Source organism: Salvia hispanica, chromosome 4 (assembly GCF_023119035.1).
Source record: "Salvia hispanica cultivar TCC Black 2014 chromosome 4, UniMelb_Shisp_WGS_1.0, whole genome shotgun sequence".
Taxonomy (NCBI): domain Eukaryota; kingdom Viridiplantae; phylum Streptophyta; class Magnoliopsida; order Lamiales; family Lamiaceae; genus Salvia; species Salvia hispanica.
In genome coordinates, this window is record NC_062968.1 from 31,715,929 (window position 1) to 31,734,385 (window position 18,457).

Here is an 18,457-nt window from a genome sequence, read left to right on the forward strand (position 1 = left end):
ATATTACATTTATCTAAATCCAACTAGGATTTGTCTAGGGATAAATCCACATTAATCCATAGGATATGGATAAATTTTAGATTGTCATTATCCAAATTTAACTAGGATTCATCTAGGATTTAAATCCCTACAAATCCATAAAATAAGGATAAAATCTATAATTAATCCTTGATTTAATACAAAATCAAATCTTATATAATATATAAAATCCACAAGATATATTCAAATCTTGATTCTAAATGCATCTTGAATACTTTCCAAAATTGAATCTAAGGATTTGGAAACCCTAATCAAATTTGGAAACCGAAGTCACGGGACAAGACATCGCGACGTCGCGCGGCTGCTCACGGAGGGACGCTGCTGCTTCGTTTCCGACGCTGCTCCTGCGTCATCTCCGACAGCCTGCTGGGCATCGCAGCCGCTGCTGCCCGGAACTCTGGCGCTGCTGCATCCTCTCTGCCGGCGCCTGCTGCTGCTGCGTCGACTTCGCTACTGCGAAGTCGCCTTCGCAGCGCTGCAACTTGCTGCGCGCGGAGCTCCCACTGCTCCGCCGGCGCTGCATGTTCACCGCAGCTGCTGTCACAACAGCCCGCCGGCGCTGCTACACGGAGACACCGCTGCTGCGTCGCTGCAACTCCTCTGGCGCTGCTACTGCGTCGTCGCTTGTGCGACGTCGTCTCTGCAGCCGCCGGCGCTGCTGCCCGGTTTTGGACCGCCCGCATCAGCGCAAACCGTGAATTGCCGACGATTCTCCGCAGCGGAGGGTTTGCGATTTGATTCAAATTCACGCACGAAAAAGTGCGAATTGATTCATGACGCATGATTCAAATCACACACAACCATTACAGATTGTATTTCAAATCACATAATGAGTTAATGCAAAATTACGTATAAAAGAATCAAGTTTGAATCCATGTGATGAAAACCCATTTATTGAAATTAATCCACCACAACATCGCACAAGAGATATACGCTCAACCTTGCCTTCTTCGTATTTCGTGTTTTTCAATTTCGACGACACAAAATAAAACACAAACCAAACGAAGAAATTCATGCATTCAAGCAATTCACATAACATGAAATTAATCCACATAATCAGAGCCAAAAATTGGCTCTGATACCAATTGCTGGGGTTTGGTGCCCCTTGCACAGCGGAAGACTTGTACAAAACAAATAAATCAGATACGGATCTATTTGACCGATTATGCGATTAATCAATTCACATGTTAAACAGATAATTGCATGCTAGAACGCAAATAATTCATGCTCAAAGAAAGTAAATCCTAAAACATGAATTCTACGGTTTAGAGTTACCGATTTGATTCTCCAAAGAATCGTCGATTGCTCGCGCCTTCTCCACGTGATGATCTTCAATACTAGACCACGGATCTTCTCTCTGGTTCCCGAACTGTATCTCGATATCAGGGTGGGCTGATCTTATCAAAATACTAGGACTCGAATAAAGAAGACAGAAGAAATCCTTTTGGGAAAAGGAGTAGAATTCGAAAATTCCTACAGCTGGGGAAGCTGAAATTTTCGAAAATTACAAATAATGAAAATTGTGATCATTCTGTCTCCTTTATTCTCCTATTTATATTAAGTTCCTTTTGGGCCCAGACAGGGATCTATGGAAGGTTTTGGATATGGGCTCGCCCAATTAGCTTTTTACTAATTAAATTGAACCCACAATTTAATACAAGCTTATATTGGAATATTACGAGCAGCCACTACAGAAGTAATATTGCACTCCCCATCCAAATCCGAAATTACAAGTAATCCGGGTTTCCATTATTTATATTATTTATTTCCCGCGCTTAAGATATAAATGTCCATTAATTAATTAATGTCTGCTATGGACTTAATTAATTAACATCTTATTAATTCCAAGAGTGGACTTAGCAAGAAACACTTATTTATTATTCATAGAGTAATAAAACTCCAACTGGCCAGTTTCCGAATAATAAAACCTTGTTCAAGCTCCTCTTGAGGACATTATCAAACGAGACTCACCTCGCGCACGATTCAACATAATAGCAATCCTAGCACCGCTAGATATTAATCACCACTACCCAATATATCAGGATTATTGGGTTGCGAAAAACCCGCACCATTTGATAAGTCAAAGTAGTGCATAATCAATACCGTATGCTCAATGCTAACGTATGTAGATTAAGAAATAGTATTTTATCAAGACCTAGTCTTTCAGTAGATAGCATAAAGACACGTCTTGCTGTTAGATCCATTCAGTGCTATACCACACCAACGTCATCTTATTTCAGTAAGGCTTAGAAATAATCGGACTGACATTGCAACCTTTCACGATAGGTAGTCTAAGCCTATCTGGGTTGTGAAATTCTTCTTTTTCTTTTGCAAAGCATTGCATAGAACCGACTGTGTTACCTTAAAGTGGACGACGCCCACAACCAGTCTACTAAGCAAAAGACTTAGACTTTGTTTGCTTCTTATACATTTAAATGTTTATAAAACATCTTATAAATGCACAAGCAAACACAATGTAATAATATATTGATTCTATTCGTGCGAAACTGCTCGAATAATACTAAAATACGCTTGGAAGTGAAGTCTCGCCCGGAGACCGCCGGAAGCCATGCGACGGTCCGCCGTCGGAGAAACAAACTCTCTGGACTCCAACGCGACTACCGCCGACCAAGGTGCGGTGGCCCGCCGGAGAAAGGCGGCGAATCTGAGATGCCCTAGATTTTCTCCAAGATTTACCATATTTTGAAGATCTTTTCCTTCTATAACAAGGATTGGCTTTCCCCTATAAATAAGACCTCAAGCTTCATCAAAAAGGGAGAGCTTCTACTTGCAAAATATTTCATAGAGATCAAGAGCTAGAGTACTTCACTTGTTTGTGCAAGGAGTTGAAGAAGGATTTCAAGAACATCAAGAACGACAAGGATTCAACCTACGGGTTTTATTTGCTTTAGTTTTATGTTCAAATTGTCTTCCCTTCAATCTATGTGTTTAGCTTATTTCATCATGTGTAACTAAACTCATAGGATTCTAGGGATGCGTTAGTAACGACTTTGGTTATACAATTCATTTTTCTATTTAATATCCGTTTTATTTTTACTTTGTTTCTTCTCTAAGTAGTTTTTATGCTGCATGATTGAGTGAAAAAATCGTGTATGATTTAATATAGCTTGCTTCATAACTGTGAGAGAGTTCTAGCGAGTTAGATTCACTTAGTAGACGCTACAGTTAGCTTCCCTTAAAACGACACTGTTAATTGAGAGTTAGGACTTTTCAAGGGTCTTAGGAGCTTTATGGAGTTACGTGTTATGATTGACAACCCTAATTTTGTAATCAACATTTGCATCGCATGAGCATAAGCTAGGCGACTCGTCCTATCAAAGTAATAACTGTGCTAGGGTATTGTAGTTTGGAATTTGTATAACCATAACTGTGAACGCACATCCCTGGGATTCCCTTATCTCTATCGATTATCTCTGTGTTTTATATGCATTTAGTTGTTTATTGCTTTTTATTGTTTTCTGTTTTTCAAAAGTTTTCAAAAACCTCCCGTTCTTCCTTATAGTAATTGAGTCTTAGTAGAGGATAGACACTTTTTGTTTGCTTTCCCCGTGTTCGATATTCGGTACTGACCTTTAGCTATACTATATATACTCTGTATACTTGCAGGTTATTTAGTGCTAAAAAATAGTGCATCAAGTTTTTGACGCCGTTGCCGGGGAAGACAATTCACTTTGGATATCGTCAAACGGATAATTTTGCTAATTTAGAATTTAATTGCTTTCAGTTTTAATTTTAGTTTTTAATTTGTTTTTGTTTTTGATTCTTGCAGGTTTTGTATGCGAGCGCGCTCTAGGAAGGACAACCTAGAATCGCTCGATTTAGAACTTGAAAGAATTCGTAGGAAAATAAGGAGTGAAAAAGGATCAGGATCGATGGCTGAAAAAACGGAACTCGAAAAATTGCAGGAGATGGTCAAGATGTTGATGGACGAGAGAGATGCGGAAAGGGCAGCCCGAGAGGCGCTGGAGAAAAAGAATAAGGAAACACTACCCGTGATGAACATGTTCAATCATGGGAATACTGTTACTTTTTCCGAAGGCCCTCATATTGATGCTAATAACTTTGAGTTACGCATGACCCTTATACAAAGGGTCGAGCAAACTCCTTTAACAGGTAGGGCCACCGAGGACGCTAACCGCCATCTCTCCAAATTTGTGGAAATCGCAAACACGCTCAAGTTAAATGGTGTCGACGATGATGCCATAAGGGTAAGACTCTTTCTCTTTTCATTAACTGATTCTGCTAAAGAGTGGTTTTAGTGTATGCCCCTAGAGAAGGTTTCCACATGGAAGGACATCGTAGCTGCCTTCCTCGACAAATACTATCTGTCAGGCACAATCTTGAAGCTGAAAAGCGAAATCTTTCAGTTCATCCAAGGCCACGACGAGCCTCTCTATGAGGCATTTGCTCGTTTCAAATCTCTCCTCTGAAAGTGCTGATAAGGCTTGTTTCATGCATTGGTTTTGGGTTAAAATTCTGTGCATTTGGGGCGCTAATCTATGTTTCTGAGTTCAGGTGCGTAATAAATCTGCCGGACCTAGAAGTTGCTGTTACCTGACATGACAGATGCAAAAGAGATGAAATTGAAGTGAAAATCAGACGTTGTCGTCCGGACCTGGGAGAATTAGAAGTTGGCGACATGAGTAGAAAGAAACAGAGAGCGTCTTAATCAAGGGCACAAGCGTCAAATCACCAAAAGGATTCCCTAGGGATCAGAGCCTCTCATGTATAAAGAGATCAACCTTAAGGAAGAAGGCACGACTGGATATATCATTTTTCGACCAGCTTCAACACATCATACTTAGCTCCCTGTTTTTCACACTTCAAAATTGTTTCACTTGCTGCGCACTTGGAGATGGGGTGATTTCTGGCCGCCGTCGTGGTTCTCATCGTTTTGCTGCTGTGTAACACCGCCTTGTGAAGGCGAAGAAATAATATTTACTTTGCTTTGTTTAGCTTGTTTTCGTTTCAAGTGCTTGTTGGTTTTAAGTTTCGCAACTCTAGTTTCTGACTTTGATTTGCTGGATCTGAACTATTTCGCTTATTATGGAAGTTTATGTTTGTTTTTGTTGGACCTCGTTGAGTTGATGTTTATTTCTTGCTTTTCGCTTTCGTTCTTGTTGATTGTTGGATGTTTGGAGTTGAGATCTGTTGGTTTGTTGTTGGAGGTTGTGGATTTATGTATGGAGATGTTTGGATTTGTTGAATCGTGGTGGATTTGAGTTTGAGTTTCGTAGATTTGGTGTTTGCGGTTTACGTTTTGCATGATTATGGCTATTTACTTTCTGTTTCTGCATCCTCTATGTCCAGTAGCGTAGATCTGTTAGTTTAGGTTTTAATTTCTCGTTTTAAGCTTAGATCTGAAGTTTGCTCTATTTTCATGGTGTTTAATGCTCTGTTTTATCTGCTATTCTCGTTTGATTCTCGAAGAAGATGAAGTTTGTTGGTAGTTAGAACCAAATCTTCTTTTGTCAGTATTTTCTGCATGTAATTTACTTTTGTGCATGTTCTCCAGACCCTGTTAGTACTTTCGACATGTCTTTTTACTTTTCTGCATGCTTTTCCAGACCCTGGTAGTTTAAGGAAATCTTTCCCCACTGTTTGCTTTGTCTTTGTTTGTCCAAATTAGGAAAGTCTATCTAGTTAAGTTAACTCAGTTGTCTTAGAACTTTAAAATATTTCGTTTCTCAAAGTCATGCATGTTCCGTACGTTCTCATTTCTTAGACCTAGTAGGTAGAGTAAAGTAATTTAAGTCTCTCAGACCCAGTAGCTTTAGTGCTCGACCCACAAATTGCGGGGCAACAGCCAACCCCTTTTCCCAAAACATCCTCAAATGCAGTTTCGTAACACATTCATCCTCATGGGATCGATCCTTTACTTCTTTCTAGTTGTAGTATAATGGGTTGAGGTTTTGATGAAATAGAGTGCATCCAATGACTCCTGTCTAATAGTTTCATGATCGTCTAGCCCCTTTGTGAACTAGTTGAATCCTCTGGACCTGTTAGATCGAGAGATATACCAAACACTGCATTGTATCTCTGTAAGTCTCTTCAAGTGCCCTAACCACAGTTTCACCGTGGACCATCAGGTAGGAATCCTCTATAATGGATTTAATGAAAAAATTTGTGCTATGTTGGATTTAGGGGCAAACAGAGGCTTTTTGAGAAGGTCGGGTGAAGATGCCATCGCAATGATTGAGGAATTCGCCGCCAACAGCAGGGGGTGGTCGAAAGAAAGGCACAACATGAAGAGGATAGCTGCAATTGAAGAGGCCGAGGAAAGTTCTTTTGCGAAGGAATTGGCCGAGCTCAGAGTTAGGGTGGACCAAATGGACACATCGAGGAAGGAGGATCCGATTCCACCGACCTCCATCATAGCGGTCTCTAAACCCGAAACTCCTGCCCCGATAGTGGAGGAAATCAACTACATGCAAGGAGGCGGTCCCAACAGAAACTACAACAACAATTATCGCCCTAATCAAGGGGTGGTAATTTCAATAATTATAATGGAAACCGACCTCATCCTAATCTCTAATATTCTAACAATAGTTTCTTGCAACCCCTGCAGGATTTAGCGTTGGCAAAGGAGGAGTAGTTGAAACAACCAAAACGGAGGAGAAGTATGACAAGGGATCACAAGGATCTTGGAAGTAATTAGACAAGACAGGAAGGTTAATGACACCAAGATCAGAGTGGTTGAAGCTAGAATAAACAACCTCGAGCAAGGAATGAACACAATCTCAACTGCTATAGCCAACATCAACACTCAAATGGAGCAAATCTAAAAGAAGTTAGATGAGGACAGGGCAAAGGCAGACACATGAGTGGATGACATCAACAAGAAGTGGGTGGCAAAACAGAAAACTGGGGACTGCCCAGTCGCCGGCGGACCGCCACCACCACCGCAGCGGGCCGCCGCTGAAGCACCGAATGGAGTCTGCCCAGCCGCCAGCGGACCGCCGCACACCCCGCGGCGGGCCGCCACTGAGACGGCAGAACCACCTACTCAACAGGGACACGTGCGGCACAATGGGATTGTGCTACCTGTCCAACCAAAGAGGAAATTTAAGCTCGAAGAGCAGTTCAAAATTTTTTTGAATATGTTTTGTAAAGTTCATACTAACATTCCTCTAGTTGAATCGTTGCAGGAGATACCTAAATATGCGAAGCTACTAAGGGAGGCGGTGATGAGAAGAAAAAGCCAAAAAAACCCGACCTTAAGCTACCGCATCATTGCAACGAGATCATCCAAAAGGAAAGGGCAGTGAAGCAGAGAGATCCGGGCCAATTCATTATCAGATGCCGTAATGGAGAGGGAAAGGTTTACAAGGCCCTATGCGATCTAGAATCTTCCATCAATCTCATGCCACTGAAGTATTACGAAAAGCTCAACATTGGGCCGCTCAAAACTTCAGACGTGACACTAAGGTTGGCCGATAACTCGTCCATAAAAACTGTAGGTATGATTGAGGATGTCTTAGTTAAAGTCGATGATTTTATTTTCCCCGCCGACTTTATTGTGCTTGACATGAAAGTAGACAAGAACGTCCCTCTAATCTTAGGGAGAGATTTTCTTACCACTTGCAAATCTTTGATTGATGTAGGTCGTGGCGAGATCACAATTAGCGACAACTATATCCATTCCACCTATAAGTTCGAGAGCGAGATGCTCAAGTTTGAGAAGGCAAAGCGGGTGAAGGTGGAACGGCAGTGCAGGGCAATCATGGTCACCGACTTGACCAAACCCCAAGACCCCTTTGAAGTGGAGGATCATACTACCTCCACTATCTACATTGTCAACGAGGTAAGATGTTCTCCCAAAAAGGACGATACTAACTCCTCTACATCTGTTCCTCAGAAGAAGAAGCAAAAGAAGAAGAAAGCACCCAAGGAGGACCCCGAGATATATGTTATCAAAACCAATAAGGGAAAATACATGTGGTGGAAGAAGCTAGGGACCAATTTGCTCCCTATGCCAATTTTCAACACTCGGGTCGCTGATCCGCCCAATTAGTGGGCCACTTCAAGTCGAGCTAACGACTAAAAACAAAAGCGCTTGTTCGGAGGCAACCCAACTTCTTTAGTTTTGTTCCTTTTTTCGTTATTTTCGTTTTACTATTTTCTTTAAAAAAACAAAAATTGACGGGTGGCGGTCGCCGCACTTAACACGGCATAGGGCATAGGGCAGGCTTAGGGCGGGCCGAGGAAACCGCTGGACGGGTCGCGGTGGCCCGCCAGGACACGCCGTTTATGAAGGCCCGTGCGGCGGCCCGCCACGCAGCGTGCGGCGACCGCCGCGCGCAGTCCAAAAACGAGAATGGCTTATTTAAGGTATGTTTTCCATTCCTTCTCAAATTCCTTCCTTGCACACAACCTCCACCTTTATAAATCACAAAATTCACACACCCACACTCTCATTCTCCCAATTCTCTCAAAGTTTAGAGTTCATCTCCTCCAATTCTCATCAACACAAGGTATGAATCCTAACTCAATTTCTGAGCTTTGTTTCAATTCCTTCATGGATTTGGGTATGTTTTGGATGAATTGTTCGGTAGAAACTCTTATTATATGATGGAAGATGATTGTGTATGCTTATTTTTGGATTTCCATGGTTAATTTGTGTATGGGTGGTGAATTGAAGCTTGGTGAATAGTGAATGCGTCTTGTTTATACTTGTTAATATGTTGTAATCATGTTCATATCATTGTGAGGCTATTATTACTTCCATGAATTGCAATACTTGAGAATTTCCAAGAGATTGTTGATATGTATTGATTTATTGTTGATACGTCTCTGCATGGGGGATGGATTCACGTTGGGAGATGAATTTTTGTGTCCTAGTTTGGATGATTGTGCTCTACATGTTTACATGCCACCATCTAGGATGCCATGAACCACAAACTTGCAACTATATGTTGATTCTTTGTTATTGCTTATAAGAGTGCAAGTTTGGGGGAAACTTTGATTGCCCATTGTTGGTATACTTTTTAAGTATTATATTCTTCTTTTGTAGGATAGTGGGATCAAAGGGAAAGCCTGAAAACGCGAAGAACTATGGAATTAGCCTTGCCATGGATGAGCAAAAGGCTATGTGGAAGAAGTTGTCGGCGCGAGAGACAGCGCCCTCGAGGTACCCCCACGAATTCCCTCTCCAAACTTTGGGGATCGCGGAGGACTTTTGGGCATTGTGTGACGTGGGCAATGGGAATGGCCTTCAATACATGTTCGAGAGGAAGTGGCCGTCTTTTAGGAAGTACACTCTTGAGTTCCTAAGCTCGTTGAAGGTCACCAAGGACTGCCGGCAAAACATCCCGCTTAGCATCGATTTCCGCCTAGGCAATCGATGACACTCGCTCACCATGGAGGAACTTTGTGGAGTGTTCCATTGCTTCGACCCCAACCCTAAGGACGACAATGACTACGACTTTGACGAGGTGTGGGGTGAGATGAAGAATGAGCATGAGCACGCCGCGGGCTATGTCAAGTCTTCTTCGATTCACAACCCAGTTTTGAGATACCTCCACCGCGCTATGACCCAACGCATGTTTGCTAGGGTCGATGGGGGGAGTGTCTCCCAGACGGAGTTGAATGTGATTTTTAGGTCGATGGGGGGAGTGTCTCAACAAGAAGGGATTCGATTATTGTTGTGATTTTTAGGGTGCAATTTAAGTACACAAAACAAGTTATAAATCCCTAAAAATACTAATTCTGCAAGTATACAAACGCGCAATGTAGTATAAAAGGTGTCGAACCCACAAGGAGGAGATTAATTGCTAAAACTATTAAATCTAACTAAAAAGCGATAAATTTGTAATTTTATAGGTTTGGACAAACGACTCAAACAGAAAGATCGAGAAAGTTAACTTGAGATTAACAAAATAAAGGAGAAGAACTACTCCTAATTTGGTTCGGGTTGTTTTTTCACATGAATTCTATTTCCTAATTATTTTTCCAATGCTTTTAGGGATCGTGTTGATTTTTCACTCACTCAAAGCTGATCACTGATCGAGGAATTGTACACCTAGGATAGGCTGATCACATCTCCTAGGCTCTACTCACCAACCCCTCACTCCTACAGTCGCATAGTAAGCTCGGGATTAGCTTCTAACACAATTCAACACAAAGGATCCACCTCCGGTTTATCACCTAATCGGTTCTAACTCGAAGGTTCCTTATCTTTGTTTGCTCCTTATTCTAAGTTAAAGAGTCATTAGAATTAAGGCAATTTCCAAATTAAGTTTACATGCTCAACTCAACAAGGATAAGAATAATCACCAAAGATAAGAACTAAAAAGCAAAGGAAATCATAAAAATTCAAATAAAGAAGTTCATGTTCAACAACCCTTCTACAAATTAGGAGTAATCCCAAGCTCTAGCCACCCATGGTGGTCACAATAACAAGGAAACAAGATAAAGATATCATGGGGGACAAGGCTTGGGTGGATGAAGCTTCAATCTTGCTCTTCTTCTTCAAGCGTGGCTTTCAAGCTCCAAATCTCTCTCAAAAATCATTCCAGCCGCCAAAGGTCGCATAGGAAGTCGTGACCTAGCTTTTTATATAATTTGGGCTGAAAAAATAGGCCCAGTCAACTTTGCCCGGCCGGGCGTTTTTTAGGGCAGAAATCGCCTGGCCGGGCTTTTTTTCACTGCACTGCGCAGTTTTCGTAAAACAACCATATCTTCTTCATCCGGACTCCGATTGAGGCGTGCGAGGTATCCACGCGAAGCTCTTTCGAAGGTGAATGCAATGGTGGACTTGTAGAAGCATTTGAAATTGATCTTCAAGGGCTGATTACTGTTCAGATTCGGACCATGTTTTCTTCTTCCTCTATCTCTTATAGTTTGGTCTTTTGTCCTACAATATATCAAAATGAGTCCATCTTTCATCTTAAAAAGTGTGTTAACATAATGAAATAAAGGACTATAATTTGATTCACATCAATTATGGAACCCTTTTTACTATCTATGTGGACCGGATCACAAAGAAGGATAGAGGCGTTATTTGTTGTGGGGGCTTGATCACGGCGATTGCCGAGCACTTGGACGTATCCTTCGCTGGATTGACGAAGGATGGCAGGGAGCGCTTTATCACCTATGAGGTGCTCTTTTCGGTGGGGCTATTGAAGACCGACTATTGGGGTCAAGGATTTTTCCTACAAGTGGCGGGGGATCACTTCCCCGTTCCTATCCCGCAGTTGACTAAGGTCGATGTTTGGGCAAACCAAGTCAATTAGAAGCTCAACATCCCGGCGCACCGAAGAGCCATTGAGGCTAACCCCATCAATGGGGAGTTTAGGAAGAGAAATATCCCGGCTCGCATCCCCATCTTTGAGGCCGATGATGACTCCGCCTTCGATGCTATTGATCACTACAATGAAGAAGGGGAGCATATGCACGCCCAAGAGAGTCAAGTGCCACCGCCACTGCCGCCTCAACATCGCCAAGAAAAAGAAGAAGAGGAAGTGGAGGGCCATCGCCGCCGGACTCGAGCAAACCGCCGCCGCGGAAGGCCGAACCCCGATGATGAGTTCCAAGCGAACACCTCCGCCCAACTAGGAGACATCTACTCCTACATGCAAAACGTGTCCAACACTTGGGACACCCATTGGGCGGAGCAACAAAGGGAGAACGCCTACAACCGCCAAGGATGGACGGCTCAAGGCGATTGGCGCACGGCGGAGCAATAATCTTGGGAGCAACAAAGGCTAGAAGACGTGCATCGTCGTCGTGAGATTGAAGAGCTCCAAAGGATGGCCGCCGAGCCTCGACAAGAGCGTCAAACCATGAGTGGCGACATCGCCTATCTTATTGGCGCGTTAGACGACCTCAACGCCCTTTTCCTTCCTCCTCCTCAAGATTGAAGAAGTTAAGTTCAATGACTTTAAATGAGCATTTGTACTATGTTTTTGAATGTTTTAAGACAATTTCTTTTTATGTTTTTGACAATTTTTTATTTAATTTTTAGTATTTTTGTTTTAGTTTAACTTTTGTGCGTTGAAAAATTTTCGCAGGATCTGACCTCTTCGTGGCGACCGCCGCATGCACTGTGGTGGTCTGCCACCTGCTCTCTGGAACGATCTGTTGCTGCGCGGTGACCGTCGGACATGCCATGGCGAACTGCCACCTGGGCACAATTTCCAAGGCATTTTTTCAAAAGTTTTTGATTTTCGCCCAATCAAGCCTCGACGCAAAATTTTTTAAGGTACGTTTTTTTTAAGTAGTCTACTCACGTCCATACCGACTCTACAAACTTATCTTACACTTTGTTGTAAATAAGTTTGGGGGGATGAAGTGGTGGAACGTGAGGTTAGGTTTTTTGTTTTAGGGTTTTCATTTTGCTTTAAGTTTTTGCTTTTGTTTTTCAAAACCCCGTAGGTGAATTTTGTGTTCTAAAAATGTTTTCTTGAATCCATGTCGTGAACTTAACATGAAGAACTTAGAAACACGCATGCTTATGGACACACTTTAGACCGTGTTGCCAATGATATTACATTCCATCTATGTTTAAGTGTAGCTTAACGTTTTGATTTGTTGGTTTGGTGAAAAGGTGCATAATTAGTGAATTGCTTGTTCGCCTTGAATCATGCTTTATACCTTGTAAGGATTTGAGCCTAAATTTCATTCTTGTGTGATTTATCTGCATTCATGTATATGTTTCTAGAACTTGCTCCTAGTCTTGCCTAAGTTTACATAGTGTTTAAGTTGATTTAGGAGGATGTTATGCCATCTTTTCTTAGCCTACTTTTATCCAAAAATGTTGACCCTCTCAAATTTTCAAATATTTTTTCCTTTGGAGCCAATTTTGAGCCTTTAAGCCTTTTCTTTGGAAGCCAAATAAATGGGGACAATTCCTTGGGTTATGTAAAGGAAAGTACAAGTTGTGAAATAGAAAAATTCGAAATATGTGTGCTTGATCTTAGAAAGAAAGGTTAAAAAGAAAAAGAAAGGTTAAAAGAAAAAGTAAGAAAAAATGTGAAAGGTTGTGAAAAGAAAAGAAGAAAAAGAGAAATCAAAGGAATTTGGAAAGTGAGAAGAAGTATAGACAAAGTCTAAGTTTATTGAGATTTGAATTGTTGCTTGGGTGCTAAGTTTGATGTGGTAGAAATTGATCACTTTTGCTATTATTGGGTTTAGTCACTTTTTAGCCAAATATTCCTCACCTACCAAAGAGCCTACATTACAACAAAAAATAAAGACCTTTCGAACTTTTGATACTTAATCACATCAAGTAGAGGAGGGATTAGACTTTGAGCAAGCCTATGGTAAACTTTGCATGATGCATGATTTGAGTGCTTATATACACATTATCCTTATACACTTTTAGAGTGAGAGTACACTTCACATCTTTAGAAGTTTGCCACATGTGAGTGCTTGATTTCAAGGTGTTCCACGAGTTAGTAATGAAAGTGCACTAATAAGCTTTGCTTGATTTGATTGCGTTAATACATGCTTAATCTATTCTTTCATCTTTTGAGGCAATTATGACGTCTAGTCCTTGTGCATTCTATGCGTCTATTCTTGTATCTTTATTGTTTTGTTCGAGGATAAACAAAAATGTAAGTTTGGGGGAGTTGATACGCTCGGATTTTGCACTATTTTAAGGCCGTTATTTGGTTCGTTTCGATGTCAAAGTCACTCTACACATCCATTATTTGCATATTTTGTCTATTTTGGTATTTTGACGTGTTTTGTGAGAAATATGCATAATTGAGCCGAAAAAGGGAGCCAAAACACAAAGTCTGGAAATCTGGAGACAGACGGCGACCGGCGATCACCGCGTAGGTGTGCAGCGACCGCCGGCACCCGGCAAGGCAGATCAATGCAGCGGTCCGCCTCGGAAAAATACGCTTGGAAGTGAAGTCTTGCCCGGCGACCGCCGGAAGCCATGCGACGGTCCGCCGCCGGAGAAACAGACTCTCTGGACTCCAATGCGGCGACCACCGGCCAAGGTACGGCGGCCTGCCGGAGAAAGGCGGCGAATCCGAGATGCCCTAGATTTTTTCCAAGATTTACCATATTTTGAAGATCTTTTCCTTCTACAACAAGGATTGACTTTCCCCTATAAATAAGACCTCAAGCTTCATCAAATAGAGAGAGCTTCTACTTGCAAAATATTTCATAGAGATCAAGAGCTAGAGTACTTCACTTGTGCAAGGAGTTTAAGAAGGATTTCAAGAACATCAAGAACGACAAGGATTCAACCTACGGGTTTTATTTGCTTTAGTTTTATGTTCAAATTGTCTTCCCTTCAATGTATGTGTTTAGCTTATTTCATCATGTGGAACTAAACTCATAGGATTCCAGGGATGTGTTAGTAATGACTTTGGTTATACAATTCCTTTTTCTATTTAATATCCATTTTATTTTTACTTTGTTTCTTCCCTAAGTAGTTGAGAAGACGAGGTTTTTATGGGCGGGGACTCTTGTGTGTGCGTTTCAACTGGCCAGAAGAGTGCCTAGACCTAGCTGTGTCATTGGGTCTGTGCCTAAAACCTCTTGTCAACAAAAATACCTCAACCCACTTCTACAGGCTAGTATAGTGGAATAAGGGTCTATCCCCCAAAGATGGATGTAGGCGAAGTGCAATTGCCAAGACATTTTGGAAGGGTTGGTTTGCTACCACGCTTTTGGGGTTGAGGTTCAACTAGGCATGAAATGTAATGGAACCTATATCTAGAGTAGGAAACTTGAACTTGAAAATGAAAACAGAACATATACTTAAACTGACCGGTAGGTGAAAATGAGACCTATACCCCTCCTGACCAGTAGGTCAGGGTGGGCTCTAAATGCTGCATGCTAAAAGAAATTAAAATGCGTGTGTAAACTAGGGTGCGAGTGTGCATGTGAAAAGCTACTAGACGAAACTTACTAAAAATGGCTACACAAAATGCAAAGGGAATCAAAGGACATGTTGGCAGACTGCCTGCTGGGTGTGCAGAAAAGCTGTAAAAGTGCAAGTACAAAAGCAAAAAGCAACAAAAGGAAAACAAGTGGTCTCATTCTTTGATTATGACATTTTCTTCTTCACCAAGCTAAACTAACAAGATCTAACAAACTCCATTAATGAATGCTCAAGCTCAAAAATTCGTGAATGCAATATTTAACTTGAAATAAAGAACGAAAGCAAGAAAAACTGAGATTTACGCATACTGGTCAACAGGACAGGGTGACAGAAACAAGCAGAAACGAATTCCATGCATTTTTGAGAAACTTAACCATATTAAAACTTGTAAACACTTAAGGAAAGACTAGATCTAACTAAGCTAGGCATGAATAACACAAGGCATAAGCTAAGACAAATGAAACACGAAATAAATCCAACAAGAACTCCATAGCATGAAACGGTAATCAAGATCCAAAATGTAAACTCAAATAAAACAAGATTAAACTTCAAACTAAGAAATCTTAAAAAACAAAGCAAGTAAAAGATTGTTTGGCTCCTTGAAAACTGAAAATGGAAGAACTTCTAGAACTACGGCGGCTGGAATGATTCAGGCATGATGACTCCCCGCAGGCTGGTGGTCGGAATCTTCATGGTAGGCTGCTGGATTTAGAGAGTGGAACTTAGAGCTAATGGAGCTATTCTCCCAAAAAATAAGTTGTTAGTGATTTCAAAGTGATGATAAAGTGATTCTTCCTTATGTTAAACTCCTATTTATAGGGTGGCTTGCCCTAATTTCTAGGGCTGCCTCTTCATGAGAAATGACAACTTTGCCCCTCTTTAGTAGTTGATTGTTCCAAGCAAGTCCTTCCTTCTTGTGTCCAGTTCTGTAGCATCCATCCTGGCCAGTTTGCACCTTTTCTGCCCATAATTGCCAGTTTGTACTTTTTTTGCTCATACTGGCTAGTTGCACACTTTTTGCTGCTTTTTCACGCCAATTCCTTCTGATCCTTTCCTCCTGATTTAGTACCTCAACCTGCACACTTTAGCAACAATTTTGCAGATATTATCCAATAAAGCACGTCATACTGACCAGTAACCAAGGCCTAAAACGAGACCCATCAGTAGTTTTGATGCTGCATGATTGAGTGACACAATCGTGTTTGATTTAATATAGCTTGCTTTATAACTGTGAGAGAGCTAGCGAGTTAGATTCACTTAGTAGACGCTACAGTTTGCTTCCCTTAAAATGACACTGTTAATTGAGAGTGAGGACTTTTTAAGGGTCTTAGGAGCTTTATGGAGTTACATGTTAGGATTGACAACCCTAATTTTGTAATCAACGTTTGCATCACATGTGCATAAGCTAGGCGACTCATCCTATCAAAGTAATAACTGTGCTAGGGTATTGTAGTTTGGAATTTGTATAACCATAACTGTGAACGCACATCCCTGGGATTCCCTTATCTCTATCGATTATCTCCGTGTTTTATTTGCATTTAGTTGTTTATTGATTTTTATTATTTTCTGTTTTCAAAAAGTTTTCAAAAACATCCCATTCTTCCAGATAGTAATTGAGTCTTAGTAGAGGATAGACACTTTGTGTTTGCCTTCCCCATGTTCGATATCCGGTATTGACCTTTAGCTATACTATATATACTCTGTATAATTGCAGGTTTATTTAGTACTAAAAATAGTGCATCATTGATGAAACATCCTTAGATGAGAGGCTGGTTAGGAGACGAAAGCGGAGAAGTATTTTGGACGAAGTGGATGAGCCCACTTGGGCTTGGGATCTGAATTTGGCTGGTCAAGGAACAAGGGCAGGGGGAGAGTCAGAGGCTGAGGCAAGGCGTTAGGCCATGGAGCGCAAGAGTAAGGGGAAGCATGAGGCACAAGACCTCCCTAAGAAATCCAAGAAAAACCCTGCTGTCGAGAAGCTGATGGCCGATGCAATTAAAGTGCCTTTTGCCAAGACCTCGGATAGTCCAGCCTTTGAGAGTGAAACGGAAGAGGAGTCAGAAGGCACTTTAATTGCATCGAGGGGATTTTTCTCTACCTTACGATTCAAGGCTACCACGGACCCAGACGCTGATTCAATCTCTTTCCATCTGTTCAAGATAAAGCATTTGATGAGTGTAAGAGAGTGGTCCCTGCGAATGGGGTTGTTTACAAACGAAGAAGACGAAGAAGGAATATGGAACGAGATGATGTTTGGCCCGCCGAAGAACACTCCAGGGTTTACACCACAGTCGGCATGGGAGGCAATAACACACAGGAAGAGTGGAACCTTTAAGACCAGTGCTTCTAAAGGCTTCCACATCACAAACCACCTCCTCTGATTTGCTCAAGTGTTCATCTGTTACAATCTCATGGGTACCGCCAGTTCAGCTCTCACTACTACCGAGCTTTACTTTACTTGGTATATGTCACAGAAAATCAAAGTCCACCTCGGCTATTGGCTGGCACATGCTTGCCACTCGATGACTTCAAACCCTTCCCGCCATCTGTATACCTGCCATCTGCTGGGCGCCTACTCATTAGGTTTGGTATACTGAAAAGCATGTTTCGAGCAAGTCTCGCTCGAATAGAATCTTGCTTGTATACGTAAAACTCTATAATCCACTTTTAACCCGATTCAGTATTATTCGAGCAGTCTCGCACGAATAGAATTACTATTATTATTACATTGTGTTTGCTTGTGCATTTATAAGATGTTTTACAAACATTTAAATGCATAAGAAGTAAACAAAGTCTAAGTCTTTTGCTTAGTAGACCGGTTGTGGGCGTCGTCCACTTTAAGGTAACACGGTCGGATCTATGCAATGCTTTGCAAAAGAAAAAGAAGAATTTCACAACCTAGATAGGCTTTGGCTACCTATCGTGACAGGTTGCAATGTCAGTCCGCATATTTCTAAGCCTTACTCGAAATAATTTGACATTGGTGTGGTATAGCACTGAACGGATCTAACAAGAAGACGTGTCTTTATGCTATCTACTGAAAGACTAGGTCTTGATAAAATGTTATTTCTTAATCTACATATGTTAGCATTGAGCATACGGTATTGATTATGTACTACTTTGACTTATCAAATGGTGCGGGTTTTTCGCAACCCAATAATCCTGATATATTGGGTAGTGATGGTTAATATCTAGCGGTGCTAGGATTGCTATTATGTTGAAACGTGCGCGAGGTGAGTCTCGTTTGATAATGTCCTCAAGAGGAGCTCGAACAAGGTTTTATTATTCGGAAAACTGGCCAGTTGGAGTTTTATTACTCTATGAATAATAAATAAATATTTCTTGCTAAGTCCACTCTTGGAATTAATAAGATATTAATTAATTAAGTCCATAGCAGATATTAATTAATTAATGGACATTTATATCTTAAGTGCGGGATATAAATAATAAAAGTGGAAACCCGGATTACTTGTAATTTCGGATTTGGATGGGGAGAGTTCAATATTACTTCTGTAGTGGCTGCTCGTAATATTCCAATATAAGCTTGTATTAAAT